The following is a 10,546-nucleotide window of genomic DNA, read 5'->3' as shown; positions in this document are numbered from 1 at the left end:
TCACAGGTAGTCACCCTCATGCCTCCAAACACACCTTTCATATAAATGACTGATAGTAATTTAAAGGAATCCATATAAAGAGGACAAATCCCAAACCCTGATGACAGCAAAAGTGTTTTAGAGGTACACCATTGAGTCCTGTTGAGAAGTTCAGTAGAGCAGTGCTGGAACTCAGGAATCCCAAGAGGAGAAAGATGTAGTATGTAGTACTCGGGAGACAGAATCAGGGAGAAGAGAAGGGATCCAGGCATACGTGTGTCCTGCACGCACGTGTGTCCCCTTACCTGACCCACAGTGGAGGCGGACGCAGCAGCAGTGGAGCCAGCAGTGGGGGCAGCAGCACCTGATCCCCCTAAGATAAGTGGGCAGATGGACAAGACGCAGCTGAGCTGGATCCGGAGGGGAAGACCTCCGGATCCCTTTTAACTGAGCCAGTAGGGAGCAGCGCGAACAGAGCACACAAACAGGGGGAGGGCTAGGGGGCACTGTCCCCCCAAGCCAGGGAGCACCCCCAGGGTTAACCATCAGGAAGCAGGCTCAGGAGGCACCGGAGCCCCCCAGTGGTGGAGTGTAGGGGGTGGGACCACTGGCAGGCATTTCTGGGAAGACTGGGGAGCGTGATTGGCTGTTGGGGCAGCAGTGGGAATTTCAAACCGCGGCCTTTAAACCCATGGTTTGATGTAGCTCCTGGCACTCAGGAGCCAGGAGCAGGGAGAAGAGGACATGTGCCCGCACTTGTGCCCCCTTACCTGACCCAAAGCAGAGGCGAATGCAGCAGTAGTGGAGCCAGCAGTGGGGGCAGCAGCAGCTGAACCCTCTAAGGTAAGTTGGGCAGAGGGACCAATGCCGCTAAGCCAGATCCAGAAGGGAAACCCCTGAATCCCTTCTTAACTGAACCAGTAGGGAGCCGCACTCCCGAGCCACGTAAAAAGAGCACACGAACACTCTGTAAGATCATGCCAACGTTTGCATTGGCATTCGTGCTGGCAGGCCATCAGGAAGGACCAGGAGGGAGACTCCTGCTAACGTGGGGTGAAGGCACCACACTAAGCCAGAAACAAGCAGCAACTCCTATGATGGTGTCGACACAGAGTGCTGCCAGGGCCCCTGCCCGGGGGGCGCAGCCTTCCCGAGGCTTGTCTGAGGCCTCCACCCAAACAGAGCCCATGGGGGGCTGGTGTCCCCCCACCCCTGGCCTGCAGGAGTTGCCAAGCAAGGCCTGGGGGGCATGGATTGGGGACCTCCACATCTGTCCTGCAGGCACCCACCTTAGGGCCCTGGAGGTGCAGGTGAGGGAGCTCCAGAAGGAGGTTAGCAGGCTGAGGGGAATCAGGGAGACAGAGGAAGAAATTGACAGCTATTTCCTTTCCCTGCAGGACCACACACCCAAAGAAGAAGCTCCCCAGGAGATGTCCTCCACTGCAGAGTGGCAGATGGTCACCTCCAGAACTGGGGCTGCTCATAACACAGCAGTACCAGTTCCTGCAGTCCATCTGGAGAACAGGTACGAGGCCCTGGCAACTCTGGAGGAGAAGGAAGGAGAGGAGGCAACCGGAGAGGAGGCAACTCCACGCTCTTCACGTTCCGAGCAGGCCAAAGGAGCTAAGCAGGCCAGGAGGAAAAAGCGTTGAGTGTTCATCATAGGCGACTCCATCTTGAGATGTACAGAGGGCCCCATCTGTCACCAGGACCCCTCAACATGCGAGATCTACTGAAACCTGGAGCAAAGATTCAGGTCATGAAGAGAATGATCCAGGCCATGATCCAGCCCACAGATTAGTACCCCATGATCCTAATCCATGTGGGTACTAATGATGCAGCCAGGAGAAGCCCTGATCACCTGATGGAGGACTACCACGCTCTGGGGTGCGTGCTAAAGGAGATAGGTGCACAGGTGGTTTTCTCTTCTATCCTACCAGTGAGTGGACGTGGAGGACAGCATGCAACATGCATCGCGGAGACCAACTGACAGCTTCGGGAATGGTGTCTCAAGGCAGGCTTTGGCTTCCTTGACAATGACCAGCACATCATGACAAGAGACATGCTTGGATGGGATGGGCTCTGCCTTTCCCCTAAAGGTAAGCATGTGTTTTCTTCTAGGTTGGAGAATCTCCTCTGGCGGGCTTTAAACTAGGCTTGTTGGGGGAAGGGAAAGACAAGGGCGGAGGAAGCCTTGGACCGCCAAACCAAGCAACACCCACAAGTACAGCCCAGCTTAGGCCAATGAGCAGAACATATACACAGGTAAGCGACAGGGGCCAGGGTGGTGCTGAAAGTAGGGGGCCACTGCACACATCCACAAGAGGTCTCAAATGCCTCTACAAAAATGCTTGTAGTATGGGTAACAAGCAAGAGGAACTTACCCTCCTGCTAGGTAAGGGAGACATTGTGGGGTTCACTGAAATGTGGTGGGACCCAGTGCATGACTTGGCGGTGAATATCAAGGGCTATAGGCTGTACAGGAGGGATAGGACAGGGAGGAAAGGTGGGGGCATGGCACTCTACATTAGGGAGGACTACACATCCTCGTCAATTAGCAAAGAATCAGAGGAGGGGCACTTTGAAGTGCTCTGGTTTAGAATACAAGGCAGTCATGGGGAAAGAGACTTAACAGTGGGGGTCTACTACAGACCACCCAACCAAGGGGAAGAGCTAGACCAAGAATTCTTAAATCAGCTCACAGAGGTAGTTAGGCCAAAAGATGTGGTCATCATGGGGGACCTGAACTTTCCAGACATCTGCCGGTAAAAGCAGTCAGCCAGGTCTGACCACTCACAAAGGTTCCTAGCCAGAATGCAGGACCTCCAACTAACCCAGGAGGTGCACACCCCACCAGGGGAGATGCCTTGTTGGACCTAGTGCTGGCCACAGGTGACAACCTGGTGAGGGGGCCGAGGGTGCTTGACCACCAGGGCGACAGTGATCATCGCCTGCTGGAATTCACCATCCAGCGCAAGGTAGCAAAGGCCTGCAGCAAGGTAGCAGCCCTAGATTTCAGAAGGGTGGACAATGAGCTAAGGACAATAGTAGGGGAAGCACTGAGGTCCCAGAGGGGAGGGGAGCCAGGTGTCCAGGAACAGTGGTTGCTCCTTAAGGAGACCATCCTCCATGCCCAAACGGAAGTAATCCCAACACAGAACAAAGAGGGCAGGAGGGCGCAAAAGCCCTCATGGCTCACCAAAAACATCTAGGAATGTCTCCTAGCTAAAAGGGAGGTGCACACCCAATGGAAGGGAGGGGCCATCACCATGGAGGATTATACTGAGGTTGCTCAGGGATGCGAGGGGGCAGTCAGGAAGGCCAAGGCGGAGATGGAACTGGGACTAGCTTCCCGGATCAAAAAAAGTCCTTTTTTAAACACATAGGGGGCAAAAAGAAGGTTCCAGGTAATGTGGGGCCCCTGCAGGACATGCTAGGAAATTTGGTCGTCACACCAGACGACAAAGCCAACATATTTAACAATTTCTTTGCATCCATTTTCCTGAGCTGGGACTGGAACAGTCACCCCCCCCCCCCCCTGGCTATTCTGGCGCATATCCATGAGAGGCCAGCAGGGGAAATTATGCTTAGGGGCAACCAACACAGGTTCATTAGTGGCAGATCTTGTCAGGCCAACCTGGTGGCCTTCTATGACCAGATCACCAAATCCTTAGATGCAGGGCTAGCAGTGGACATAGTCTTTCTGGACTTTCGGAAGGCCTTCGACACTGTCTCTCACCCTGTTTGCATTAAGAAATTGGGGGACTGTGGTGTTGACACCCACACACTCATATGGGTTGCCAACTGGCTGGAGGGCCGAACCCAGAGAGTGGTGGTAGATGGGTCATTTTCAACCTGGAGGGATATGAGCAGTGGGGTTCCCCAGGGCCTGGTCCTCAGGCCCGCACTGTTCAACATCTTCATCAGTGACTTGGACAAGGGGGTAAATAGCGCCCCGTTTAAATTTGCTGATGACACTAAGATGTGGGGGGATGTGGGCATGCTAGGAGGGAGAAATAGGCTGCAATCGGACCTAGACAGGTTACAGGGGTGGGCGGATGAGAATAGGATGGGATTCAACACTGGGGAGGAACAGCTGGCACCATACCTACAGGCTGGGGAACTCCCTTCTCATCAGTACAGAGGCAGAAAAGGATCTTGGTGTCATCACTGATGCCAAGATGAACGTGGGCTGGCAGTGTGGGGATGCAGTCAGGAAGGCCAACCGCATCTTGTTGTGCATCCACAGATGCATCTCAAGCAGGTCCAAGGAGGTGATCCTCCCCCTCTATGCAGTACTGGTCAGGCCGCAGCTGGAGTACTTACCCTCAGTTCTGGGCGCCACACTTCAAGAGGGATGTGGGCAACGTGGAGAGGGTCCAGAAGTAGGGTTTAGGGTCACTCGCATGATTGGGGGCAGCAGGGCAGACCCTACAAGGAGAGACTACGGGACCTGAACTTGTTCAGCCTCCACAAGAGAAGGCTGAGGGGGGATCTAGTGGCCTGTTACAAACTAGCCAGAGGGGACCAGCAGGCACTGGGGAAGTCCCTGTTCCCCAGTGAACTACCAGGAGTGACCAGGAATAACGGTCACAAGCTGGCAGAAGGTAGGTTTAGGTTGGATATCAGGAGGCGCTACTTCACAGTCAGGGCAGCTAGGGTCTGGAACCAACTTCCAAGAGAATTGGTGCTGGCCCCTACCCTGGTGGTCTTTAAGAGGAGGCTAGATGTACACCTTGCTTGGGTCGTTTGACCCCAGTATTCTTTCTGGCTATGGCAGGGGGTTGGACTTGATGATCTGCTTAGGTGCCTTCCGACCCTAGAAACTATGAAACTATGAAACTATATGAAATACAAAATGTGTACTTGGCAGTGAAGGAATAGAAGCTATATGTGATTAGGTAGCTCAATTGTTCATTCCATTACCTTTCCAATTTTAAACCAGGCCTTCTGCCTAATTCTCAGCTACCTTAGTCCCATTCATAATCAGGTAGCAAACTGATCCATGATCCAAACTAAACATAATCTATACTAAATCACCCTAAATTGTTACAACCCAGGGCTTCTTTTTCTATTACCTTACCATTGGGGCAGATCTAGGGAGTGTGCATTCCTGCTTCCTGCTCTACCCAAAGTTTAAAACCAGTTGCCTAGCAGTGGCAGCGACATTTCTAGTCAGGCAGTGCTAATGGTGTTAAATGACCTTATGGTTAATTGCAATCTACCTGATCCCTTCTAAACTCTTAATTCCATAGAAGTTAATGACACTCTCCTTTTCAATGTTCTTGATGTTCTAAGATTCAAGCTATCCTTTCTTCTTCCATTCTGCTGTCTACTAGCTGCTCCTGGTAATGAAGTTACTATTTCAAAGGTCTGTAGACTGTTTGTATTTCATTTGAATTAAATTATGTTGGTTTTTGCTGCACTCTTAAACTGAATAATATAGCCCAAGGCTCCTAGCATATTACTAAAACTTCTAATTTATTTTTAACTGGAAAAAAATGTGTAGCTTTGTATGCACCTCACTATCTGCACCCCCTTTTTGAAAATTCAAGATCTACCCATGATTGTCATTGGGGAGATGTTATGAATTATGTACAATTATGAATTTCCTACTATCGAATCACTTACACTAAATGTATTACTTTTATAAGACTCCTGTGCTGCAGCCCAGGTCAACTCTATAAGACTCAGAGAAACTCCTACCCTCTAGCCCTTGTTAAGCACACTGAGCCAGGTACCACTAATCAATGCCATCTGACTCCCAGCCCCTTCACTCTCATTGGTTCTGGAGCTGCATTTAAAAAACTCCTCCAGCACTTGAGCCAGGCACAGCACACTGATATTCAATCTCTGAGTAGCAATCATTTTAGCGTTGCCCTTGGCTTCTCTTGTTCTTGATCCTGCCTTTCTCTTGCTTGTGGATTTCAGCCTTTGGATTCTTCCTGCAGACCTGTTTCTTGACCCCAGCTTGGCTTACTCTTGAACCTTGCTCTGTGGATTATTCTTTGGACTTGATAACTAGGTTTCTGATTCCTGGTTCCTAACCTTGGTTTGGTATTTTCGCTCCTGACTTGTGGTTTCTTTCTGCTGATTACTCCTGCAATTTCCAGCTCCATACCTGGCTCTATCCACAAGACCAACCAGTGGATCAGCCTGATGGATCATGATAACTCTATGCCCAACTTGCACTCACAAATGACTGCACAAAGTGAAAGAAAACAGTGAACTTGACATTAAGTGAATTCTAAACACCTGTAAAATTCATTTGATATCTAATGGTTATTCCTATACTTATTGACTCCAAAGAACACCAGTCAAGCTAGTTTGAATTGCTTCCACTTATTCTGAACTCCTTTTCTCACACACAAAATAGGAATATAAGATTCTTTCACAAAATCCAAACAGTTCTTTAGTATCTACTGCAAAAACTGTCACCAGAGTTCTCAGAGGTCCCATTTTTTTTTTTTCAGCGTGCACCTGACTTTCAATATTGAATAGTGCTTCAATAGTGCCTCACTAACAAGATTATAGATGACAGCTGGAGTAGGATTTTTTAGATTGAATATTTTTTAAATAGACATGTCCATTGTTTTGATTTCTTACCTTGAAGAAAGTGAAAGTTATGCTGTTCTTTTACTAAAATTGCAAACTATTGCACTAAATATTTCATTAACACTCTGACCTCACCTGTATTTGACTGTACCTTTCTTGTGTCATATTTCTCCAATAGATATTGTCTTTCAGAGAAATGAAATGAAAACAAGCAGAAAAATTATATCAGTGAAGTCCTAAATACTTGGATTAAAATCACTAACTGCTTAAAAGATGAAAAGGAAAAAAAAAAAAAACCCAACAAAATATAAGTTCCTATTTTTATCTAATTGGATATAATTTCATTAATCAAATTTATTATTTTCCCCGGAATTGCTTAAGCCTTCCTTCCCTAACTTTTAAAATCAATTAAATACACTCTTTTTTTTTTTTACAAGGCCAGATGGTTGACTGATATTAGGGGACTTCTTCTTTGAGTAAATCTGTGGGCTAGTTCTACATTAGTCTCAGCCCACTGACATAGCAATCCAAACCTAATATGACATTGAACTCATAATTAGCCAGTTCAAAACTTCTTTTCTTTGAGTACTTGCTTAAATTTTCAATTGAATTTGCAATTCACTATTTTCTCATTTTTTATTTTCCTTTAATACTACAGCAAATTAGGCTACTATCAGTAGTGTTTGCCAGGATTGTTGTACATTTTCTTATACACACATGCTGAAGTATTACAAATTTCATACTTGTATCAGAAACCTGATTCTAAATGTTATATTCAGTCCAAGAACTGAAAGAGTGGTATAAGTAAATGGCCAAACAGAGTACCTCAAAGGAGAGAATGTCTGTAATGGAAGGGGGGGGGGGGGACTGTATTGACCAAGAAAGTTTTCAAGAAACTATTTAGTAAACAATTCTGAATTGTAGCTATATTTGCAAAAAACAAGTTCTTTGCAATTTGGAAATTAAATTGGAGGTGAAATTTGTCCAGTAAATGACTTGCAAATTATTACCTGAATGCTAATCATTTTTTAGCATCAAGAACCAAGTAAAGACTGGGATTGGTCTGAAACATGACTGTGCAATCCTAGTACTACATTCACCTCAAGACTGATTAGTGCTTCCTATTTCCAAGGTGCAAAAAGCACGTCAGGCCTTTCCTGGCATGGTTACATACAACGCAGTCTCTTCTTTGTGCTACAGATTTTAGCTGATGAAAGACTTAATGCAATTGAATACAGTCATGGTTTCACAGATGATAGAGGAAGAGAAATATGGATATGGAAGGGACTGTGTATGTGAAGCTCTTTCAGTGAGCTACACCTTTGCTATGCATGGAAATAAAAGAAAACATAATGTTGGAAATTTCAAGCTACAGGAGGGTTAATTGACTATAATGTTCATTGTAGGAATTGTGAGCTATGCTACAATATCCTTCTTTATGCATCACCTTATTAATGAAAAAGGACAGCTTTTCTTGCTACCAGATATACTCTTGTATGGACAGGTGGAATAGAGATGCTATGCTTCCCTGAGTAGCACAAAACTGTAGATAAGAAAGCAATTTGTATCTGCTGATTATCTTTCTTGCCAGAACAGATTTAGCCAGTGCTACCAGATATACATCCTCAGAAGTCACCAAGGTCATGTGGTGCCATCTTGGTGACAGGTTAAAACAGTAGTCTGATGTTTGCTGATTGCATTCTTGTGTACACAGTGGCATGCAATAAAAAATGATTCATTGTAAACTAGATCTCTCCGGTGATAACATACCTCCGGTAAGGAAGGGTTTCTTCCCCTTTATGCCTGCCCTGGCTAAAACAGGACTAAGATTCTACTGTTTATCCCCCCATTTCCCGTATTGGTCACTGGCTTAAAAATGTACTAGGTTAATATACATGGAAGATGCAGAGAAGCAGACCAGGTTGGAGCAGCATGGGGTGATCAGATTTATCTGGAACTTGTTGTTCTAATCATAAGGTCCCATTTTAAAACTACTGCCCAATCCAGAACCATTAGTGGAAACTGGATCAATCCGAATGCAGCTGTAGTAATTCAAAGGACATATCCAACATCCTAAAATGTTCAACTTACCATTCTTTGATCAAGTAGGGATGGAGAATTTAATTAGTTTAACTTTGAAGCACACAGAACAGATTAAAACTAAAGAAAAGGTTAAGTTCCTATTTAAAAATGTATGAATAGTAAGAAAAATATGTTGGGGGCTGTCAAATGGGAGGTGTATGCTAGAGGTTCTCTGAAGAATTTCTAAAACTGTTAGAGAACTTTCTAACAGAAAAAAAAGTTTTTTACCCAACATGGCTTAACTTTATTTTGGACCTCATAATGACAGATAAAGATTTATTTAATCACTCAGCTGGAAGCTGATGGTTTCTTGGACAAGTGCTCATGACCTGATTACATGTAATAGGGATAAACAAAGAACAGGCCCAATCTGTATTTCTATTTTTTATAAATAAATATTATCTTTTTTTTTTTTAATCACAAATCCATATGTCTCAACACTCGGGAAAATTCTGAGCTAGTTTAAATTAGGAAAAACATGTAAATGAAATTAGGAGCTCTTCAAGAAGAGTTTATTAGATATGCAACCCCCCCTCCCCCCCACAATGATCCCAGAATAAAAAATATGGGCAGATTTGGACATCATAACCCTTCCTTTAGTGAAAAAATGAAGGCAATGCTTAGAAATAAAAATGTAATGCACAATACTGGAAAAGAGGGAAATGATCTAAATAAGAAATTGAAAAAATGGAATTGTATAAAGAAAGCTAAAAACATCTGGGAAAAATCCATGTCTGAGAGACTAAGGACAATAAGAGGGAATGTTTTAAGGATACTAGGTGAAAAATACTAGCATGATATAGAGCCACTACTAGATGTAGATGGTAATACTGGAAAAGCAACAGCAAAAACAGATATATACAATGAATATATATCTATATCTGGAAATAAATAGGAAGATGATGAAGTGTTTTCCAGTACTAAGTGAAGAGTATGTTAATCATCATCTACTGAGGACATTTTGACAAAGTATTTGTAGCTGTGACTACTTAAGGATCTAACTTACTGATTCACGTATTTAATGAGTCCTAGAATTTTGGAAAAATTCCAGGAGAATAAAAAAAAAAAAGAGTAAAATGTTGTGCCATTATTTAATAAGGGTAAGCTAAGTGATCCAGGTGACTCTCTAGACCAATTCAAATGGCAACAATTCTGGACAAAATAATGGAACAACTGTTATGGGAATTAGCTACAATATTAAAGGATAAGAATGCAATTAATACTAGATACTACGGTTTTATGTCATGCTGTTGGTTAATAAATGGGACTTCATTTTTGATAGTATTCCATTTTTTGTTAATAAAGTTAATTATGTAGATGTAACTTAATTTTGTGGAATTTAATGGGATTTGATAAAGCATTTGACTTAATGCTTCAGGATTTTCCTGATTTATTATAATGCTATCCAAAATCAGTAAAGTAAACAGTTAATCTGTTGATTAACAACTGACTGCCTGAAAGACCTCACAAAAGTAGTCATGAATAGCAGACATACAGCTGGGCAGTTCTGAACCCTAGGCTGTAGCAGGTTTATGGGGAAGTGGAGATGCCAAGTCACTGGCATGTGGCTAGCAGAAGCTGCTGTTTTTGTGCGTCTGCCCCAAAGTCAGTATCCAGGAGTAGCGTCCTACTTGTTCCCCATTAGTTACACTACTGATTACTAGGACTTTATCATCAAATAGGAGTTTTCTGTGGGTTCCGTATCTAGTAATTTGAGGTCCAGTACTCTTTAACAGTGATCGGGGAAAAATAACAATCATGATTGATAAAACATTTCTTTATATTACAAAGATTGGTAATGTGGTAAGCAGTCATGAAGGCAAGGCAGTCAAACAACATACTTCAGAGAAATATAAACGTACACATTTTGGAATAAAGCATGCAAGCCATGCTAGACAAAAGGGATCTGTATGCTGAAAAGCAATGACTT

This window comes from Crocodylus siamensis, chromosome 1 (assembly GCF_052110815.1).
Source record: "Crocodylus siamensis isolate JL-2025a chromosome 1, ASM5211081v1, whole genome shotgun sequence".
Taxonomy (NCBI): Eukaryota; Metazoa; Chordata; order Crocodylia; family Crocodylidae; genus Crocodylus; species Crocodylus siamensis.
The sequence above is the reverse complement of the archived record's forward strand: the minus strand, read 5'-3'. Positions refer to the sequence as shown.